Genomic DNA, 24004 nt, shown 5'->3' with positions numbered 1-24004 from the left:
GAATTTGCATGTTCTCCTATAAAAGACTAAGTACACAAGGAATTGGGCTTAACTTTTAGTATGAGAGAATTGCTTATGTGAGGAATCAATAAGTGTGTAACTAGGCTAGAACAACAAGGATTGAATCAAGGTTCCATATGCATAGGGTAGGTTGACTAGAGTGGATTGGAAGATAGATAACACAATGCATTTATGTAGGTAAATCCGCAAGCGTACGAAAACACCCGGTTTTAATTATCGAACCACAAGTGTCACGTCCCCTTCCTTAAGTGACGAATTCGCCCTAACTCCATCACTTAGGAGTGAGCACGCGACGTGAACTAGTGAATTTTTTTTTCTTTTTCTACTTAGGGTTTTCTCATTAGATCGGGGTCGCAAGACTAAAGTGTACTCGCGCACCCCTTTCTCATCCCCAGGTAGTTGACCTCCTAACCTAAGACTACGGAGAACAACAATATAAACCACACAGAACATACATAACATGCATAGTTGGTGGACGGATCCACCGCATAAGTCTACAGATAAGACGACAACACATAAAGAGGACATAGCGCCCTCAAGCACATAGTCTGGTACAGAAAATCAAATACAGAAATAGAAACATAAATCATCATCATCATTAGAAACTCGGACCATACGACTTCATCCCCTCGGATCTTCCTCCTCTAGATCCTCCTCACTGACTCCCTCACCGGCTGCTGGCACTGACACTTGCTCTGGTATAGGATCCTGCTCTGACTCTGTCTCCGGACGCCTTGCCTCTCTGGAATCTGCGACGGTAAATCCTGGCATCTCGGGAGAATCAAGGGGACCTCACTCGCTTGAGGGTCGTGACCCGAAAGCAAGACAAGTTCCTCCGGGGTGGAGGAGATCCCATAGACTCCTGGGTCTCCGGAACCCTCTAATCAGGAGATCCCTGTGGACTCACCACGGTGACTGGTACGGCTGGGACAGGCTCTCCGGTCTCCATAGGCTCGCCTACCTGTGGGTATGCACATGTGAGCTGCATGGACTCTACGGACCAACGTGCTGAGCATGGGTCGACAGAAAGAATGAGAACACCATAGGGAGCGTCACCGGAAAACCGATGTGCCCTGCTCCTGGATCCCTACACCACAAAATCGTGAGTCCCTCATAAAAGCAATATCCTGTAATTGGATCAACATGCCAGCCAGCACGGGACGGGAAATCAGCGTGGATCGCGAGGACTAGAGGGATGCTCATTGTCACACCTGTTATCTGCTTTTATAAAATAAGTGCAAGGGTGAGTCATACGCAACTTTGCACAATAATACACATGAGATAAGATAAAAGCTAAAACTCAAGTTAACATATCATTAATCACACACATGTAACAAACACAAGTAAAAATGCAATATGATTAAATCAACCTTATTCCTTCGTCCTTCGAATTGACTTCTCTCACTACTTCGTAGGAAATGGTGAGTTCATCGCCAACGTTTTTATTACTTTCGTTATCATGTGATGAGTATGATTTAAAGGGCCTGAAGCTATTGCTTCGTTATCATCGGAAAGTCGTCTCGGGAACATGGACACTCCTTACAGTCCAATCTTTACCGGACAATGATCGCTCAGTAGCTCACAGAGAGAAGTACACGACTATGCAGTCCCTGTTACATCACATCAGGCCGGCCTTTCCGGGACCCTGCCGGTAGCTGTTGGAGAGGTGGGGCCATCGCGTAAATCTCGGGTCAATTCATCTCTGAACATGACCACCTTTGGCGTCTCAGTATTCCCACTATCTTAGTGGTAGTGACAGTACTTTCCTACTCCTTGTTGCTCCTTAAGTGAATTTTCAAATATCAATCGTCTCCCCCTTATACTTCCATTAAGTTTCTAATAAATTAGAAACAAGCATCTGCTGCCATACTTTGAGTAAGTACACCATAATTATTATAGAAGTGGGATCTTTAATAAGATCAAGTAGTTTTAGGAATACAAGCGGGAATTCTAATTCGCCGTTTAATGGTTATGTACTTTTTAATCGCTTAGAGAAAAGGGCTCACTTGCCTATTCCATTATCATTGTTTATTTATTTACTCTATCTATCCTACAGGTAATCCTAAGGTATTATAGGTAGGTCAATTTCCAAAAGCAAGTATCGATAACTCATTAAATCGGGTATTATCCTTTCCCTCTTCCCACCCAGATGCTTCAACATATCAGAGACAATCCTGATACCATACCATTTAGGCTCATAATCCTAAGTACCACTATATCCCATAGTGTACTGTCATCCCTTTCTACTGTGCAACACTTCAAGCATGTGTCACAATCACAACAATTCAGCACAACATTTCATCCAACATTCACTCTTCAAGCACAACATCCAATCATGCATCTAATAACACATAAGCAAATAATAATATGCTTTCTATCGTAATAACGATTTACTTATGAGTTGTGTCCCAAGACAAGGTCTTGTATAACCCCCCTTACCTTTATCGTTGACCAATTGAGGATCTTGTAGGTCTGAGATAGCTCCCTCTGCATCATTGATTATGCTTGGGTTACGATAGGCTAATTACGGCATTAAATCGTTCGTTATTATTATTGTTATTATTATTATTATTATTATTAAGTCATTAAACTATTAAACTAGTATCACTCTATCTTAATCTTTGTCTTAACTAACTAGGGTGTGACATTTATATCCTTATGTCCACTAATCTGACCTAATCATTTTTGAGTCATTAAACTATCCACTTAGGTTAATTATTAATCCAAAATACTACAACTTAATTATCTAGTCATATTATGCAAACTAATTTCATTTTTAATAGCCAAATTCTATAGTTCTTTGATCTTGTAAGACCCTAACTTTATTTATGTGATGCTTGAGTAATAGATGGAATAAAAATGAAGTTTTTTACAAGTTTGAGTTTTGACAGTTTTTGGCTGTCACCTTTTGTGAATTATTAGAGGGTCTGAACGACCTCATGTGGGAAAACTTCCTTCATGAGAGTTGTAGCCCTTTAAGTCAAGAAAATTCTCGAAGTGGAATCAGGTCAATCCGACTTTTGTAGCTCGAGATATTCGCGTTTTAGAGATGGTGGTTCTGGCTGTACAGTACCAGCGAATTAATTGATTTGTTTTCTTTTAATTCCGAGTTTGATTATGAAATTACTTAAGAGGACTTAGGTTTTAAATTAAATTCAGGCCTGATTAAGTACTTAAATGATGGGTCAAGGGTTTGACTTGGGTCGGGCTTGGTAGAAAACAAACCCTAGCCCAAGTGAGGGAGAGAGAGACCGCGGGCTATGTAGGGTTTTGGGAGGGAGAGGGTTTCTTTTTCCATTCAGTTCTGAAGCAGAAACCTTGTGCACTCCTTACGTAAAGAAAACAGAAGAGAAAAGAATGAGAGAACCCCCTCCTTGCACCCTTAACCGCCGCCGTCCCCAAGCCCGCCACCACCTTGTGCGCGCGCGAGAGAGAGAGGGAGACCTGCGAGAGAGAGAGCTCGAGTAGGAGAGGAGAAAGAGACCTGGACAGCAGCTCTTGATCATCTTTTCATCCCTTTTCTTTACCCAACTAGCAAGGTAAGGGCTGGTCCTAGGAATTGGGTAGAGTTTCTAGGGAGTTTTGCCAAGTTTTGTTGTGATTATGGATTGATCTTGAGGGTTGCATGAGGGTTTGGGTTATGGGATTTCTTGCTGGACTTTTTTGATATGTGACTATGCTTTCCTATTTCCAAATTCTATCCTTGATTGAGTTATTGATACCATGTACAAATTACATGCTAGTTGCTAAAATTGTGTTGCCTTGCAAAGAATACTTGTGATAACATGAAAGTTGTTTGGTGATTGAATCTGAAATTTTTGCATGAGAAATATGTTGTTTTGGGGCTGTACAAGGATGCATGAGATCAAGGGGAAGGAAGGAAAAAAAATTAAAACCCTAAGGGCCAATTCTTGGATCGGCCGAACCCTAGTTTTTGGGGGTTTGGTGGTTTCTTTTCTTCCCTTGATCGCACAAGTCCTTGGTACCTCGCTTGATGTTTTTGCCATGATTTTATGTATGAAAGGCATGCAATATGAGAACATGATTAAGTATATGTGAGATGGAAGATGCTTATGCTATGTTTTTGAACCAAGGGTCGCTAACCTAGCCGTAATCCCCTTGTGTATTTGAGACTGTTGACGTTGCCTTTGTAATATGTTTTTCAAGACTCTAGGATTGACATTAGAGCCATAAAAACCAAGAGATCGAGACTTAATGAGATTTAACTCGCTTGCAAGTAAACTTAATTCAACGGGCATAAGTCGGTGTAGACTATGGTCCATGAGAACGATGGGCTTGCACGCGAGGGAGATTTGTGGATTGACTGTGTTGGTCTCCATGTGATAACCATGATTGAGTCATGGGATAGGGATTGACTGTTTTGGTCTCCCTGAGATTTGTGGATTGACTATGTTGGCCTCCACGTGACTTGGGTCGACTGTGTTGGTCCCCTTGTGATTGTGCATCTGCGGATGTTCGAGATTGGCCAAGGAGTTTGGTGGGTTGTGTGAAGTGAGGAATCCGTTAGCCTAATTGACTAACTATTGATGAAATCCCATAAGAGACATTAATTCTTATAAGTGTTGATTTTTGATTATTATTTGTTTTGCTGTCGACCTGACCCTGCTTGTTTGTTATGTGTTTATTTTGGGGGGGGGGGGGGTAGATGGTGAACACCAAGACAGTGGAAGCTATCGTGATCTGGGAGATGGTGTTGAGTGATCCCGAGGATGACCGGCTCTCGGTGACCGACGCGTCTGGAGTCCAGAGATGCTACGCCGGCGATGCAGAGCTCGTAGGAAGGGACATACATGGAAGAGTCGTAGAGAGACAGATCCTTGCGGATGGGGTAGTCATGTTGCCTCACCCTCCCGCTAGGTTTTGTCAGACCGAAGAGGAGAAGCCGCTCGAATCTTGGGAGGACGGGGAGGATCCATCAGAAGAGACTACAACTGAATCACCGCTGATGGGGGAAAAGAATGCAGTGGAGTCTTCTCCACCGGAGCCGAAGCAAGCTAGCCCTGTTGATGAATATGGAGACATGCCCGCATTGGAGCCTATTCCGGATGCCACTGAAGGACGACCGCCTAGGAAGAGGCAATGTGGATGGCTTTCAGGATCTGAAGGTGAACCAGCCTATCCAATGAAGAGTCGAGTTGCCAAGGACTCGGAGGTCATATACATCTCTAGTGACGACGAGGATTAGGGTCGAGACTTTTCTATGTTGGGGTTTTTCTATGAAAGCCGTATCGAATTCTAATTTACTTTAACTGTGGGATTATTATTTATTTCTGTTTTTAAGATCACTTGTGTTCTTGGTTTTAGGCTTTGCCATCGGATTCGGTTTTGTACTTTTTGATTTATTCCTCAATTTTATTTTAAATGTTATTTCATTCAGAAGTGCATGATTTATTTATTCCGCAATTTGTTTCGTAAAGTTTCGGGAGTTTCGCAATAATTGAACTTTGTCATTAAATCAAGATTAATAGTTGAACGGCGAAAATTCATTACGAAAATGGTGACGTTTGGTTTACTGTGTGACACTCGAGAAATCGGGGCGTTGCAGATCTCATTACTCCTATTATATAATGAATCTCTGCCCTCATTGTTTCTAAGTCATTAGTCTACTAATCTATCTTAAGCTAAAATATTTCTATTTAATTATTTCACATACCTAAGCCATATTATGTAAATTAAATCCATAACTAAGCTACAACTTCTAAGTCTTCTCCTGCTCATTGTTCTAATGGTTTTGGGTTCTGTTAAGTACATTTTACTGTTCTCAGCTTATGCTCAGGTTCAGAATCACTTATTTCAAGCACTTAATTTAAAGTCTACTTGCAAACTAAGAAATCTATAAACTGAACTTAAAACTAACATCTAATAGTCCATTCCTATAGTTTTCTACCTCCTGAGTTCAATGGAATCATCAATTTTAGCTTCTGGGCACTTTAACAGTGCCAATTTGCGATTTCAGAGGCTGCCCGCGAGGTGAAATTGGGGCTTTCCTCTTCAGAGCTCAATTACTACAATTAGCTATCCTAAAAGCTCCAATGACCTTCCAGAAGTATAGGAGGATCAATTTGGCACATCAATTCGCGACCAAACGTCCAACCCGATAGCTCAATTCACAACGATTCAGGTCCTAAAATTAGTCTAAAGCTTCCTAATTATGTCCTAGCATGCTTAAGGGATCAATTTGGATCGAAAACGAGCTGAAACGAGCAAGTCGCAGAACTTACTCGCTGGAAAACGATGATGCTCGCCGGATAAGATGATCGGAGGGTCGTGAAATGTCACCGCCGTGTTATTCCAAGTACTGGAACTTGATCTACAGGTCGTGGGGAGTTGAATGGTGATCGTGGGTGTGGCTGAAGTGCTCAGAGATGGGAGATAGGGTGAGCTACAGGTCAAGGGTTAGCCAGAGCTTCGCCGAAGATGGTGGAGTCGTGGTTTCTTGACCAAAACATGACCAAGACTAGTCGATTCTCTTCCTCTCCTCTTCAGGAACTCAATGGAACAAAAATGGGAACCTAACTCTCTCTGGTTTGAGAGATTCGAAGAGGGGAAGTTTCAGAACTTCCTCTCGGTCTCACTCTCGTTTTGGGCTCTCTAGGCACTCTCTGAAGGTTCTAGGGCACTCACTGGGTAGCTAGGGTCGCGTGGAGTCGAATGGTACCCTTTATATAAGTTGTAGGGTGATTAATTTGCTAAATCAAGCTTAAACTTAATCAAAGTTGCACCACCAATGGCTCTTCATGCATGGGGTTTATCCTAGGGCTTGAGGTTGCGTAGCTGCAGCTTGGAAGGGTCAGAAGCAATCAGAAGTGAGGTTTGCATGGTGTAATGGCTGATTGCATGCCTAGGTCATTTGCACACAAATCCTAGGGCACCAATTGGTCGATTTCTTTATCATTTTCCATGTCGGGACAAACTGAAGCAATATTATACTGGTTCAGGTTTGTTAGGGCTAAATCAGAGTGTATTTCCCCTCTCAAGGTTCAATATCATCTCTTTAGAGTGATTAAGGTATCACTCTTTTTAGCTTGATTCGGGTTTCAGTCACTCTGAGACAATGTATCTATCATTGCCAAGAGATGTGTCCAGATCATTTATTTAGTATATTCTACCTCTATCTCAAGTTCATCCTCTTTTTAGGGTTATTATGACCATGTCATTGGTACTTCTATTGCCGGGTTGATTGACCGACGTCTCGATTTACATGCAAACAAGTACTATAGTAAAATATTCACACATACACGCATACACACACAGACATTTATATATATATATATATATATATGTATATTATACGTATACTGTATAGTATAGTTATACTATTAGCGAAGATTCACATATTCCAACTCTCTAGGGTTTCGCTTTGCCTATGAGGTCTTTACCTGGTTGGTGGGATGTTACACTCTCCCCTCCTTTTTGAGAATTTCGTCCCCGAAATTCACATCCTAAAATAATAAACAGTTGAGGGCATGTTCTTCTCATATCCTCTTCTAATTCCCAAGTAGCTTCTTCATCCTCCCCCTCACTCCAAGCTACTTTCACTAATGGGATTTCCTTTTTCCTAAGTTGTTTCATCCTCATATCCAATATCTTTTTAGGTTCGGTCGTGTATGTTAAGTTCTCCTTGAGTTGTATATGTTCAGGTTTTATCACATGAGAAGGGTCGGGGATGTATTTCTTTGTTTGGGAAACATGAAACACATCGTGCAAGTTTGACAAAGATGGCGGTAGTGCCACCTGGTAGGCCGATGTTCCTACCTTCCTATGGATCTGGTAAGGTCCTAAATACTTTGGTGTCAGCTTTTTCGACTTAGTTGACCACCCTATCCCTGTAATCGGATTAACTCTAAGGAAAACATGGTCTCCTTCTTCAAACTCTAAGGGTTTTCTCCTACGATCATAGTAAGCTTTCTGCCTATCCTGTGCTATCTTAAGCTTTTCTCTAATTCCTTTCACCTTTTCCGAAATATCGTGCACTACGTCGGGTCCTAGTACTAACTTGTCTCCTTCATCAAACCAACTCAACGAGGTCCTACACTTCCTCCCGTACAATGCATCAAATGGGGCCATTCCAATGCTTGAGTGGAAACTATTGTTATACGAAAACTCCACTAATGGTAAACAATCCTCCCAACTGCCTTGCTCCTCTAAAGCGCATGCTCGCAACATATCTTCTAGCGTTTGAATGGTTCTTTTTGTCTGTCCGTCCGTCTGGGGGTGATATGCTGAGCTAAATTTCAAACTTCTCTCTCCGGTGGTAATTCAGACACTTCCTCAGGGAAACGTCGGGAAATTCCCTTGCTACGGGTATCCCTTCTATACCTATGTCTTCTTTATCCGCATCTAGTGCTCCTAAAAGTACGCTCGATTCGCCCTTGGGCGCTTTTTCTACCTCCTCGGTTCGCTTAGTCCGTTTAGCGTCTCCTTCGCTAGTTCCAAAAGTAACCGTCTTTCTCCTACAGTTTAGGGTGGCATTGTTGGCCGCTAGCCAATCCATTCCTAGTCATGCCTAAAGGTTCTCCTTAAGGTTTCTAACCTACAGTTTCTACAAACCTTCGAGGTTCTACTGGTGTTTTTAGTCGGGGTATGTAAGACCTGGATTTGGAGAACAAGTTAATTTCCGACTCACGCGTAGAATCAGTGTAAGCGTGATAGGAGTTTGTTGTTTGAGAAAGATCAATGAAGAAAAAAGTTCAGGAATTGCTTGAGGAATGTTGCGTAGTCGTTTTAGGAATTAGTGCGAGTCGTCTGCACACCTGCCTTATGGCGAGTGTCCAGAATAAGCTAATTTCGCTTTTAGAGCAACGTATTAAGTGAGATTTCAAATCCTTGGAAAATTTAATGGTTCTCTTTATTTTTTCTTCGACCAGCGTTTCATTTCGGAACCCTGGACTGTACGCACGATAGTATTCACTTTTCGGAAGTCCGACGACGCTAATTTCTTTGCTTCGAAACCCTAGATTCAAGCGCTGGATGAAGACTTTTTTCTATTCGGGACTTCTAACTAAGTTTCCGTCCGCTTTGCCACATTTGTTTCGACGTTTCCAATCTTTCTTCAGAAGGAAGTTTTGTCGTCTGACCATCACAGCAAAAAGTAGTTTTTCGGGACAGATTAACTTACACCGCTTTTGGGATTTTAGATATCGTTTTTCCCAAATGTCAGAGATTTGTTTTGAGTTCTGGAATTTTGTCGCCAGAATCTCTCTTAGAATTCATCGGTGAATGTGCTGCAAAAATCGGAATCGCGAAATTTTCATTTTCCCGCGATTTCACCTGCCAATAAATAGTCGAAAAAGCAAAATATCTTCCATTTCTTCCCATTGTTGGCCGTGGATTGAGGAGAGAGAGGGAGAGGAGATTTTTCGCCAAAACTCGACCGATCTTTGCGCAGTTTGTTCCTACTTCAAGGTATCGAGGTAACTATCTTGATTCTTACCTCTGATCACTGTTTCTAGTGCGTTTCTTTAGCTGTTTCTGTGCTCAAAGTTTCGAGCTTTTTGTGAAACTGTCCGTTTTTCCTGATTTCTCTGTTGGGTTATCTTCTCTATGTGCCCAAGAGCCTAGAACCTTCGTCGGTATTCGCCGATTTGGATCGAGTTGTCCAAGATCTGAAAAACTGTTTCAAAACCCTTTTTGGCGCACATTTCGAAACTTTAGCATCATGCATCATTTGGTGAATAACGGGAATGGTTCACCAATGCATTATTTCGTGAATAACGGGAATGGTTCACCGATGCATATTCGATGAGGAACGGGAATGCTTCATCGATGGTGAATAACGGGAATGGTTCACCAGTGCATCATTCGACAAGGAACAGGAATGCTTTGTTGAGGATGAAGAACGGGAATGCTTCATCCATAGTGAAGAACGGGAATGCTTCACTAGTGGCGAACGGGAACGCGTCACAGTTATCCGGATCATATTGAATTGCATTTCACGCATACATTCACTCTGACTGGAATTGTGTGCTATTTGATTTATTGAAGCATTGTTAAAGCCAATAACATGCTAGGATTATTTATATATATATATATATATATATATATATATATCAACATATATATCTATACCCTTGTCACATGTTGAGTGTATATCTACTTATTTCCGTGAGTTGACTCTAGCGCCTTGGCTTTGGATTCATGTTTGTGTTTGGGCGGTCGGCCTGCTGCCAGACGTCGACGGTGGATTGGGTTTCGATGGTCTCTCCCTCGGGGGGGATCAGGTATGAGTTGGTGGACCGTTATTCCCCCACAGAGGGAGGTTTAGGCAGGCGTCATATTTTGTGTAGAGCTCTGATTCGTTTTGCTTCTGGGACAGGGTAGGTTCCCGACGCATGACTTTTTGTGTGGTTCTCTTACTGAGGGATCACAGTGAGTCAGTCGGACCATAGGGGTCTTTGCTTAGGCCATTTTGAGGCCGACTCTCCCTCAGTGGATTGTACTTATAACTTTCTCACTCACACTTCTGCATCTGTAAATATTTACCTACGGGCACACTACTTTGGAGTCACTGTGAGTGCGCGTGACGGGAGAGTGCAGCTGAGGCTGTACATGTGTATATATTTGTATATTGGTTAGTTAGTGTTGGGTTATGTCTTTAATTTCTATCGCTTTATTTAAAAGGAATCAATCGAAAAAAAAATTTACCTGTTTTTCGCGTAAAGTTTATTTTTGGTTACTAAAGTGACACCTGAAATCGGGGTGTTACATTGTGGTATCAGAGCTTAGTCGAGTCTTTTGGGAGTCTCTGGGGAATAGGTCTTCTGTGCTAGGTTGTGTGACTCTGCAAGGAGTGAAAATTGATTGTCTGTAGAGCGATTTTCGCTCTAATTGCTTGCGTTACTACTTAATCGGATTGAGTGGTTTGTCTAGTGCTACCGTATGGTTAGTACTAATTGGACGTTCGATAGGATATAGGATGGTGGACCTTAACCGGATGGCGGAGGCAATAGCTACACTGATCGAGGTAATGATGAACCAAGCTGCGGAAGACGCTTATATGCGCGCTGAAGAGGCTGCACGTGAGCATCATCAACGACTGAAGGCGACGGCAATGTATCAACAAAGAGGAATGAACCGAACAGGAGCTGGGGGACCAATGAAGTCAGGTTCCCAAGGCTACAACGGAAGGGAGAGCTACCATCAGTGGGGACCATATCAGCGTTCCGAGGGAAGAAATCTTTTCTCAAGAGTGTACAAACCAACAACTGCTGATACAGGAGGGAAGCCAATTGGTGACAAAGGTGTGACATGTTTTCGTTGCGGAAAGTTTGGGCATTTTGCTAACAAGTGCTCAGTGATTGGACAGAGATGCTTCAAGTGTAACCGAGAGGGGCATCTAGCTGTGAACTGCAAGACACTTCAGGAGGGAACGTCTGACAGTAAGATGAAAGGGAATGATGCTACCGGAGGGACAAGAAACAAGATTTCGGGGAAAACAGTGACTTGTTACAGGTGCAGGAAAGTGGGACACTACAGTAACAAGTGTCCAGAAGGGGGATCTCTATGCTTCAACTGTGGGGAAAGCGGGCACTATGCTAGTTGGTGCAAGATCAAGGAAAGTCTATGCTTCAATTGCAACCAACCGGGACATTTCTCCAGAGATTGTAAGGCACCCAAGGGCGAATCATCAGGGAATGTTGGGAAACGAAAACAACTTGCTACAGAGGAAAGGATTCATACCAAGGAGGGGGCAAGAGCTGAGGAGTTGAACGAGGAAGAACGTGGGAACGATGGTAATATTTTAACTATTCTCTTATTCTAGAATAACTTACTCCTTTATCTTCGAAACGAGTGTGACGCGCCTAACTTGTATTTACTACTTAGACTATGATCTTATGATTATTATTCCTAGTAGGACCTTATTCGAGGTTGCTCGTGATTTAACTATAGAAGTTACACGGGGCCTAGGATAGCACGCTAAGCTAGGGAGTTGTTTTACCGACGCGTTGATAAGGAAGCTAGGATCTCAGGGAAACCCTTATGGGTACGATACGTAGGATTTTAGGGCTTTTAGTTTTGAAGCGGAGTCGTTAAAGGATCTTTCGGCAAAAGGGATTCATTCGATCAAGTGTTTCACCGTGGGGAGCGCCAGTGCTTTTAGTTAAGAAGAAAGACGGAAGGTCGAGATTGTGTGTGGATTATCGACAAGTGAACAAGGCGACGATCAAGAACTGATACCCGTTGCCGAGGATAGATGATTTGATGGATCAATTACGAGGGGCTGCCGTATTTTCCAAGATAGACTTGAAGTCAGACTATCATCAGATCAGAGTGAAGACTGAGGATATACCAAAGACTGCTTTCAGAACACGTTACAGACACTATGAGTACCTAGTGATGCCGTTTGGAGTGACAAATGCGCCTGTTGTTTTCATGGATTACATGAACCGCATCTTTCATGAGTTCTTAGATCGGTTTGTGGTGGTGTTTATTGATGACATATTGATCTACTCGAAGGACGCGAAGGAACATGAAGGACATTTGCGCCAAGTTTTACAAGTGTTGCGAGAGAAAAAGTTGTATGCGAACCCTTCCAAGTGTGAATTCTGGCTGGAGGAAGTCAATTTCTTAGGCCATGTTATCTCAAAGGAAGGCATAGTTGTGGACCCAGCGAAAGTGGAGATTGTTTTGGCTTGGGAGCAACCGTAGACGGTGACAGAGATCAGAAGTTTTGTGGGTTTAGCTGGATATTATAGACGCTTCATTGAGGGATTTGCCAAGATTGTTGGACCTTTGACTCAACTGACGAGGAAGGATCAACCTTTTACATGGACTGAGGGTGTGTGGTTCCGTAGCGGAATCGTTAGGGACTTGATATTAGGATATTTGTGGTTACTAGATGTTAGGAACTCATTGACTGTTCCAGTGGGTTTTTCTAAATTTCCACCTTCGATGTATTAGGCCTGATCAACCTAATATTGTGGGGGTGATATTCGGAATCACAGCTGGTCATGAACTTTGATAGAAGGATGTGTAAGATGAATTTGAATTGATCGAGGATTAGTCGGATTTGAGCGGAAAGTTCGTGTTAAGTAATTGAATTTCTTTGGGAAGGAGTTGTAGCTTTACGAAATGAATATTCATTTAAGAAGTGTTGGAGAGTTAAAGGATATTGGTGGTCCAAACTTAGTGAAGGTTTAGATTTTAAGCCAATTGATTTTATCTCAAACGCGTGAGACATGAAGTCTCGTCAGGTTTTGATCGAGAGGCTAAGTGTTGGATTGATTGGAGGATGATCAAGTTACAGAAAGGAAAGTGTTAGCATCAAGATGAATACTTGAGGTTGTTATATTTGAACAAGTTTCGTAGAGTCTAAGAGTCAATGGGACTTTGTTATAGATTTTGATGATGCATATTAGGGTTAACAAGTGAATTTTACTAAAGTTGAATGAGAATCCTAGGGCTAAGGTTGACCTAGTGAGCTGAGATTCATGTACACATAAGAGATTTAGTGGTGTTAGCGGTTACGATAACAGTTAAATCTCAGAATGTTGAAGGATCGGATGATAAAATGGCTAGTTAAGTCCCTTGAGGTATAGTTATGATTTAATCTACTAGAGGATAAGTCTCAATTGGTGCGAAGTGTTAGGGATTTCAGTAAGTGCAAATAGGTTTGAGTGAGGGAAGTTTTGAGGAAGAAGACGATAATAATGGATTGTTAGATATTAAGAGGAGGATTATCTTATAAGTTGTTGATAAATTGATGTTGAAGGGGATAAGATTAGTGAAGGACAAGAAATAAGGACATAAGTCGAGTTTTAATTCGAATAGTGACTAAGTAGAAGTTTGATTTCTTGGTGTGTGTAAAGATAGTTACGAAGTTGGAGGTGTTTTAATGGACTAGCGGTTTCAAAGGGGATGATTCGTCTAGGAGTTATCGAACGAACAAGTGGAGTTTTGGACTGTAGATGAAGATCACGAGGACAAGTTGAGTATTTACTTTGAAATGACAGAGAGGCACCGAGTTTAAGAAGAATTTCGGACGACCGAAAGTAAAGAAGCAAGTGGCTAAGATTGTGCGACTGCACGGAGTGCCAACTTGTATCATTTCAAGCAGAGATCCGACGCAAGTGATCGAGCCAGACGACATGAAGTTGAATGATGGTTTGTCTTTTGAGACGTCGACAGTTAGCAGTGGGGATAGAAGAATGAAACAGTTAAGGGGAAAACAAATTGCTTAAGTAAAGGTTATGAGGAACAATGACACGGGCAATACTACATGGGAATTGGAAGACAAGTTCAAGGAAACTGTATTCCGGACTTTTCGCAGAACTCTGAGTTTCGAGGACGAAACTTTCTTTTTGGAGGGGAGTATTGTAAGACCTGGATTTGCAGAACAAGTTAATTTCCGACTCACGCGTAGAATCAGTGTAAGCGTGACAGGAGTTTGTTGTTTGAGAAAGATCAATGAAGAAGAAAGTTCAGGAATTGCTTGAGGAATGTTGGGTAGTCGTTTTAGGAATTAGTGCGAGTCGTCTGCACACCTGCCTTATGGCGAGAGTGTCCAGAATAGGCTAATTTCGCTTTTAGAGCAACGTATCAAGTGAGATTTCAAATCCTTGGAAAATTTAATGGTTCTCTTTATTTTTTCTTCGACCAGCGTTTCATTTCGGAACCCTAGACTGTACGCACGATAGTATTCACTTTTCGGAAGTCCGACGACGCTAATTTCTTTGCTTCGAAACCCTAGATTCAAGCGCTGGATGAAGACTTTTTTCTATTCGGGAAATCTAACGAAGTTTCCGTCTGTGTTGCCAGATTTGTTTCGACGTTTCCAATCTTTCTTCAGAAGGAAGTTTTGTCGTCTGACCATCACAACAAAAGTAGTTTTTCGGGACAGATTAACTTACACCGCTTTTGGGATTTTAGATATCGTTTTTCCCAAATGTCAGAGATTTGTTTTGAGTTCTGGAATTCTGTCGCCAGAATCTCTCTTAGAATTCATCGGTGAATGTGCTGCAAAAATCGGAATCGCGAAATTTTCATTTTCCCGCGATTTCACCTGCCTATAAATAGTCGAAAAAGCAAAATATCTTCCATTTCTTCCCATTTTTGGCCGTGGATTGAGGAGAGAGAGGGAGAGGATATTTTTCGCCAAAACTCGACCGATCTTCGCGCAGTTCGTTCCTACTTCAAGGTATCGAGGTAACTAGCTTGATTCTTACCTCTGATCATTGTTTCTGCTGCGTTTCTTTAGTTGTTTCTGTGCTCAAAGTTTCGAGCTTTTTGTAAAACTGTCCGTTTTTCCTGATTTCTCTGTTGGGTTATCTTCTCTACGTGCCCAAGAGCCTAGAACCTTCGTCGGTATTCGCCGATTTGGATCGAGTTGTCCAAGATCTGAAAAACTATTTCAAAACCCTTTTTGGCGCACATTTCGAAACTTTACTGTCGAAAAGTCGTAATCTGACTTCGTGCCTTTAGGATTAGTTGTCACGGATGTCGTTAGGATCATTGCTGTCAAATTTGTTTTCCGAAGTGATAACTTTGAGGTTTTGAGCTTTTATTTTGGACCAAAACACCCCTGAACAGCCGTATTTCGATCCGATTGTCCGAAAAATTTTCCGACAGTTTCTTTGCCTTAGTTTTACCCTAAAACTACCTTGTAAACATATTAGATCGAAGAAAAAGAGTCGGAGCCCTTTTTCCCTTATGGCCGAGAGCTATATCAATGGGGGGGGGGAGTTTTCATTTTCGAAAACTTGTCTTTTCGTATCCGATTGTTGTATTCTGAAGCTTTAATGCTTTGTCTATCGTTAATTGGCTGTATTGTGATCGAGCTAATCGATTTTGTGTGGATTTCTGCTTTGTTTTCTTCGAGGTTCAGTTGAAGGGACTTTGGATATTTCAGAGCAATCGCGTGAAGGATATTTGAACCACGAGACTGGAGCAGCTCGAGGTTAGGGCAACTTACTATTAGCTATGATTGCATGATAGGCGTCGATAAATTCGACTTATGCTTTACTTTGATGTTGCTTATGTTGATGAACTGATGTTATAATGTTTTCATAACTGTTGATGTTGAGATGTTAGTGAATTGTGCGTTTTTTACGCGACTTCGGAGTGGGAAATCATTGAACTGGTGTTATTTGATATTTCGGGTTGGATGAACAACCCTAGGCAAGTTCAAACTTGGGGTTTGAGACTTAGCCATTTGTTCGTATTCTTATACTTTCCCCGGGAAATTCCTTTTGGGTGGTTGGTCTTTGGAAACTTAGAATGATTAGACTTTCGAAAAATAGAGACTTTGGGAGACTTAGACTTTGAGAAATAAACTCATAACTTGACTAATCCAATTCGAAACGTTTTTACTAAACGAATAAATATAGGGAACCTAAAGGAGAAAATAATTGCGAAAGACGGGGAAAAGTCGCTTTTGTTGTGGGTTTTGGAATTGGGGAAAGCCACTGAGGTGAGCTACGGTGATGATTGAAAGTCACCGAGTACTCTAGTACTCTTATTATTCGAGTTGTGATGTATTGACCGACACTAACTCTGGGTTTTGACTTTGGGTTTTGTTATTCGAGTTGTGTTGTATTGACCGACTCTAACTTTGGGTTTTGACTTTGGGTTTCGTTATTAGAGTTGTGTTGTATTGACCGACACTAACTCTAGGTTTTGGTTGTGGGAGTTGTGTTGTATTGACCGACACTAACTCCGAGTTGTGTTGTATTGACCGACAATAACTCTTGGGTTTTTGATATTGGGTTTTGGGCTAAACACTTGTGTTGTGAGGACGATTCGATGTTTGGCTAACCATATTGCATCATGCATCATTTGGTGAATAACGGGAATGGTTCACCAATGCATTATTTGGTGAATAACGGGAATGGTTCACCGATGCATATTCGATGAGGAACGGGAATGCTTCATCGATGGTGAATAACGGGAATGGTTCACCAGTGCATCATTCGACAAGGAACGAGAATGCTTTGTCGAGGATGAAGAACGGGAATGCTTCATCCATAGTGAAGAACGGGAATGCTTCACTAGTGGCGAATGGGAACGCGTCACAATTATCCGGATCATATTGAATTGCATTTCACGCATGCATTCACTCTGACTGGAATTGTGTACTATTTGATTTATTGAAGCATTGTTAGAGCCAATAACATGCTAGGATTATTTATATATATATATATATATATATATATATATATATTATATATAAATAGATTATTTATATATATATACCCCTGTCACATGTTGAGTGTATATCTACTTATTTCCGTGAGTTGACCCTAGCGCCTTGGCTTTGGTTTCATGTTTGTGTTTGGGCGGTCGGCCTGCTGCCAGACGTCGACGGTGGATAGGGTTTCGATGGTCTCTCCCTCGGGGGGGGATCACGTATGAGTTGGTGGACCGTCATGCCCCCACCTCTTGGGTGATCGATCTTGTGGGTCATCGGGCGACGTACCGGGGAAGGGTCATGGAGGACCGGACTGACGAGCGTGGACGTCTGACGAAAGGAGTTCTACGACACATGGAGCTGAGTTTCAACTTGCCAACTTCAGTTCGCTGTGGACTTGGTACTGGAAGGGTAGGTTTAGGCAGGCGTCATATTTTGTGTAGAGCTCTGATTCGTTTTGCTTCTGGGACAGGGTAGGTTCTCGACGCATGACTTTTTGTGTGGTTCTCTTACTGAGGGATCACAGTGAGTCAGTCGGACCATAGGGGTCTTTGCTTAGGCCATTTTGAGGCCGACTCTCTCTCAGTGGATTGTACTTATAACTTTCTCACTCACACTTCTGGATCTGTAAATATTTGCCTACGGGCACACTACTTTGGAGTTACTGCGAGTGCGCGTGACAGGAGAGTGCAGCTGAGGCTGTACATGTGTATATATTTGTATATTGGTTAGTTAGTGTTGGGTTATGTCTTTAATTTCTATCGCTTTATTTAAAAGGAATCAATCGAAAAAAAAAATTACCTGTTTTTCGCGTAAAGTTTATTTTTGGTTACTAAAGTGACACCTGGAAATCGGGGTGTTACAGGGTACTTACTTCTAAGTCTCATGCCAAACTTGTCACTGGTATACCTAATTGTTTGACCCTCTCTTGTGATATAATCGAATGCGTTGCACCTGAATCATATAAAACACTTAAAGGAAAACTATTAACATAACACGTACCTTGGATAAGTTCTAGCGCTTCAACTGCCTCCTCCAGCGTCATTGCAAACACTTTCCCCTTATTCGTGGGTCGTCCACACTTCCGGTTATCCTTTGGCGCCGGTGCACCTCTGCTACCTCCCTCGCCTGTTGTAGCGGTAGGGTTTCGATTCCCATTTCCGCTAGCCTGTGTACTAGCATGTTCCCCTAACACGGCTCTACACTCCTAAGCGCGGTGTCCATTCCTTCGGCACCTCACGCATAATGGATTGTTAGGATTGAATCCGCTTGTCCTGTTGTGGAATCCAAATCCCCCTGTTCGATTTCCGAATTGATTTCTTCCTTGCTCTGGCGGTCTAAAGTATGGCTTCCTTCTCTCCTCTTTCTTCTTTGGTGCCTTATTAACACCTTGTCCCTTCAAGTACTCCTTCCTGGACTTCTCATTTTCCTCAAAAATTCTACACTTCTCTACCTGAGTAGCAAAGTTCCAAATCTGGTCATGTCCCACAGCAGTCCTGATGTCTGGCCTCAGTCCATATTCAAACTTGACACACTTTGAGGTCTCATCAGCCGCCGCACTATAATGTGGGTGGAACCGACACGGTTCTTCAAACTTAGCTGCATACTCTCCTACTGACGTCATACCTTGCTTTAACTCCAAGAATTCCATCTCTTTCCTTCCCTTCGCGTCCGCTGGGAAGTACTTTTCCAGAAATGCATTCTTCAAGATCTCCCAGGTTATGGCTCCGTCCGCTGGAGTAATTCTGTAACACCCCGACTTTTGGGAGTAACAATTAGTAACCTATTAAATAAAATGGAATTATTTTCCAACAAGGATTTAATAAAATCGGGTATATTTTTTTCGTTTGCTTTCTTTCCAAAACATTTCCAAAACCTGATATGTATACTCTTACCCAAACCCTTACATCCGGCCTTGACAAGGCAAGCACCCGTGAGTGACGACGGATGTTCAAGACATATAAAATATACAGTGAAGTAATGTCTTAACCGACAACAAAGTTCGAAATGCGATAACACTCTAAGTCCAATATACTTCCTACAATCCCCTCACTGAAGATTCGCAGAAGAGTAATGCATCGGAACCTACCCAAGACCAAAGTAAGTAATACAATCATCCCTACGAGCTTTAACCAATAACGGTAAGCTTTTCTACCCAAGGCGCCTTACATCTAACTATTACTTCCATAAGTCTTCGGTTGGTTCACTCACTCCAAGGAAGTCTCATCGTCAATCAGTCCAATCACCTTCTTGCAGCAATCAACAGCTCCTCAGAGACACACCTGTTAGGGCCTGGCAGTTTGCCGACCGCCCAAATACAAACAAAGCAAACAAGGTAGAAAGGGTCAACTTCCTAGAGTAATGTAATATAAGTCCTAGCTTGATTTAGCATAGTTAACTAGCGTGTGAATAATAATTAGACACAGCATAAGTCAATCTCTATCCTTTGAATGTCAAGTCATCAATCCATCACTCGCCGTCTACGCCTAGATGTATCTTCATTTCCTTGCCAGGGCAGCATCACGTCTCACTAATGGAAACACACGACTCAGCGGTCAATCATCAAGCACGATGAGCTCTATACTCTCTAATCAACAAACAGATAACAGGATCAAGGACTAGCCTCTTAATCGATCCAAGTAATAGGAGTTAAGGTCTAACCACTTAAGCAAATAACAATTAGTATGACTAAGGTCAATCCTCTAAATCAACTAACACATAATAGGATTAAGGTCCAGCCACTTTAATCCAAGGACAAATAATATGATTAAGGTCCAACCACTTTAATCAAATAGAAAAAATAGGATTAAGGTCCAGCCACTTCAATCCACAAGCAAATAATAGGATTAAGGTCCATCCTCTTTAATCCATAAGCAAATAATAGGATTAAGGTTCATCCTCTTTAATCCAATAACGAATAATATGATTAAGATCATACCCCTTAATCAAGAGTAATTAATAGGATTAAGGTCCAGCCACTTTAATCTAGGGGTAAACAATAAGATTAAGGTCCATCCTCTCTAATCGATGGATAAATAATATGATTAAGGACAAACCTCTTAATCAAAGAATAATTAATAGGATTAAGGACAAGCCCCTTAATCAAGTCATGTAGGTATGCAGGAGCTAGCAAACCACGATTCGTCCTCACCCAGATACGTGTCTAGCTATGGTTCATGTCTCTATTGTTTTTCCCTAAGGTAAACGTCGGTCCTTTGACCAATCACTTCACACAAGGAGTAGCACCTGCACTTAATGGCAGTTCTACTCATAACGGCTCCTCTTCATGATGTTCACAACTTGAATCATTATCTTTCCTCAAACCTCGAATCTTCGACCCTTCCCATTTTCGAACTCATTTCATATCCTAAGTTTTCCTCAAAATGGGTTATCTTTATTATTCAAAGTGTTATATTTTGAGTTAATTCATTATGGAATTTATTCTCAAATCAAGTCTTATGCATTCATTTATTCCAAAGTCTAACAGATTGAAGATCCCCATGTCCTTGTTTAGGCGAAAGCCTCGATCCTTCATGTCAACAGTAGCACAGTCCTTCTGACAGATTCTACTTGCTAACTCTCATAACACTCCGCATTCGAAGTCGATATACCCATAAGGTTTGGGCATAAAATAGATTCATGCACTTTTGCAATTTAGAGCAATATAACATGTCTATCCACTATAAAACAATAAGATGGAAACCAGTAAACGGCTGAAGCCTCCAGAAAACGGAGACGCACGCCTCTATCAGTTCACAACGGCCGAAGCCTCAGAAATCATTTCCTCAGTCCAGTACAACAGTCATAATCAAAAGCAATAAACAGGTCGAAGTTATCGATGCCTAAATCATATAGCTAATAACTAGGAGAGTTGCCCTTACCTTAGCCAATGTTTCTTTCTCCTTCGCCTTTCCTCAAGCGTTCCAATTTCATCGAGTCCCAAGCTTGCACGTCTCAAACCTTAAGCAAAAGTACGATTACTTAATCACTAAGTAACAACTCGACTTAAAACGACTACCAAAACCAGAAAAGCTTTCTAAGCTTTAGGAATGCAACACTTAGGCACGAATAAGAGGATTACCCCGAGCAAGTAGCAAGTACGCAATTAATGTTCTAACTTCAAATTAAAAGCATGAAACTTGCCAACAACCATAATTGATTATCCTAATCATGCTCCTAGTGCATTTGGACATTTTCTCCACTCATTTTCTACTTTAAACTCACGGCCTCAAGCCCCCTTTTTAGCATACAATTTCATATTCATTTTTACGCATGCCATCACCGAAACATGGTAAACAACAACAATAAGTAACAACAGCAAAACATCGACAACAGTTACAGCAAAACAGCAACAATAACAGTAATTACAGCAGCTCAGCAACAGCAATTACAGCAAAAACAGAAATAGTGACAGCAACAATAAAAATAGAACAGCAACAGCAATTACAGCAAAAACAGAAACAGTGACAGCAACCATAAAAACAGAACAGCAGCTACAGCAGCACTTGAAACAGAACAGAAACAGCAGCAATTAAACAACAAAGTCTCATTTACTTTCTCATTAATGTAAAATTCATGCAACTTGATCATGCTTCAAATCTGAACGGGTCTCTATAATTTTTCACAAAGCTTCACCTCATTTTTAAATCACCATGCTTATAGTTGAATCTAAATTTCTCATCATGCATTCATTTAGGCCATAAAATGCACTTACTTAAGAAACAAGTAGCACTTAGCATGTTTGAAATAACACATAACATATTCCACATTTCCATTGCTTCTCACATAAGACATGGTACTTAATTACATAAAGGAAAAGTAACATTTAGCATGCTCAACCATTCATCCACAAAACTCTACCCAAAATTTTCCCGAAATCACCCTAAACATCATGCATCATACTAGAGTTTCAAGAAAAGATTTTTCTCCCCCAATACACATGCTAGCTCTCGGCCAAAAATGGATAATCCAAGATTGATGTTTTCTTTTACTACAAGCTAATTCCTAGGCATCATGCATCATTATTAAGGCATAATAATTGATTACCGCATGCTTATACTCTCCCCAAGGCGCTAGAATCAAAAATCCCCAATTTGGAACCCTAAAATTTTAAAGTTATGATTTTTCTGAAATTGGTTTTACATAGCTCAAATTATAGCATATATAAACAACTAATGCAAAGACCCTAAGCATGAATATGACTCTAACATAATTAAAGCTCAAGAATTGAGAAAAATGGGTATTTCTACCCTTTTCCACATAATCATCAAAGAACATAGCATCTATGCATATAAGTTATCAATTCGGACACTAGAGCATGCATAAAAGCTATTTGAAGCCAAGTTTGAAGCTAAACCAACCTCTAACTCAAGCTCAAAATTGAGATGAGAAAAGGTTGAAGAGAATGGAGGTGGTGGCTGCCACCGTCTTGAGGGAATGCACGAGAGGGCTGTTGCTTGCTCCAATCAATGGTGAACTTGCGGCCTTCAGAAGGAAAAAGAAAGGAGCTCGAAGTGGTGTTATGGGAGGAAGAGAGGGTTGTGCGTATGTGGTAGGGGAAGGTAACGACAGAGAGAGTGAGTGAAAAGAATTAAATTGTGACTCATCTTGATTTAATGAAGGGGGCAAGGCACTTAGACTTGTGCTAGGAGAAGTAATATGGAAATGAAGAAATGGAAGGAGCTGCCAACAGAAACGTTAAACAGAATACGAGAGGTCGAAGTATTGAGTGGTGGTGTTATGTGGGCTGCGTGAGAGTGAGGATAAAACAAAGAAATCAAAGAAAGAATTGGGGAAATAGTATATATTAAGATTAGAATTGTGAGTGAACGTGACCGAGGGAGGATAAGAATGGTGAGTCATGTGTAGATATTTTATAAATCGGTACCAATTGATTTAGACACTGTAGGATTTAACTCGCAGATTTAAGAGAAAAAATATAGAGATGGTGTATTACTATACCAAAAATTATGGGGAGCTCTATGAAATAATGATATATAAATTAGGATCACTTTGAGCAAATTAAAATGATCCATGGACAAGGAAATGAGTAAGAATTAAGGTAAAGAATAATTGTTAGACAATTAGAACAAATATGACGTTGTCATATTATGCAATTAAGCTATGTATCCTTCCATAAAAGGTCGATACTTGCTCCGGGTTCATTTTAAATGAGAAAATGGCTTCAACGTAGTCTGCTTCAAAATATGCCGCAGAACTACTTTTTGCAATTGACTTCGGATGAAGAAACTTCCTTCTGTAAAGAGATCACAAACATCGAAATAATGAGGTAACACGGATGGAAACTTCGTTAGAAGCTCCGAATATAAAAACTATTTGTTCAGGTTCCTCTCATGCTTACACATCACCCTAGGCGTGAGTTGGAAATTAATTAATTATTCTAATTCTAAAAATGAGGGTCTTACAAATTCTCCCTCTTACTCCAATCCACCACGTCTTCGCTTCTCCTGAAAGTAAATAACTAGCAAAAGCAACCTTACGTGGGTCAGCACATACCAACGTCTCATAAATCCTTTCTAATTCATGGATCCACTCATATGCTCCGTCGGGGTTGTAACCCCCTTTAAACTTTGGTGGATCTCGTTTCAGAAACTTGTCCAATCCGTGGTAGATGTAACACCCCGATTTCGGTGGCGTCACTTTAGTAACTAAAATAAACTTAATGCGGAAAAACGTGAATATTTTTTTTTTTGATAATAACTAAGACAAGACTGAATTAAATAAAACCCAAATGCTAAAAGGTAATAAAACTAATATACAATATATAAACAGCCCCCGCTGTAAGTAACATCCTCGTCACGAGTAACCTCCAGTGAC

The 24004-nt window shown here is 41.2% G+C and overlaps 1 long non-coding RNA gene across 1 annotated transcript; it reads right to left on the bottom strand.

Annotated features, from left to right (window-relative positions):
* Positions 1-457: 457 nt before the first annotated feature.
* Positions 458-22938, bottom strand: LOC130737974 (uncharacterized). Its single transcript, XR_009019060.1, has 3 exons — positions 22528-22938; positions 21049-21127; positions 458-1239 (listed from the first exon to the last, which is right to left on the bottom strand). It is a non-coding gene; the product is annotated as an uncharacterized LOC130737974 (long non-coding RNA).
* Positions 22939-24004: the final 1066 nt, after the last annotated feature.

The sequence above is a fragment of the Lotus japonicus genome, chromosome 2, assembly GCF_012489685.1.
Source record: "Lotus japonicus ecotype B-129 chromosome 2, LjGifu_v1.2".
NCBI lineage: Eukaryota > Viridiplantae > Streptophyta > Magnoliopsida > Fabales > Fabaceae > Lotus > Lotus japonicus.
The sequence above is the reverse complement of the archived record's forward strand: the minus strand, read 5'-3'. Positions and strand labels throughout refer to the sequence as shown.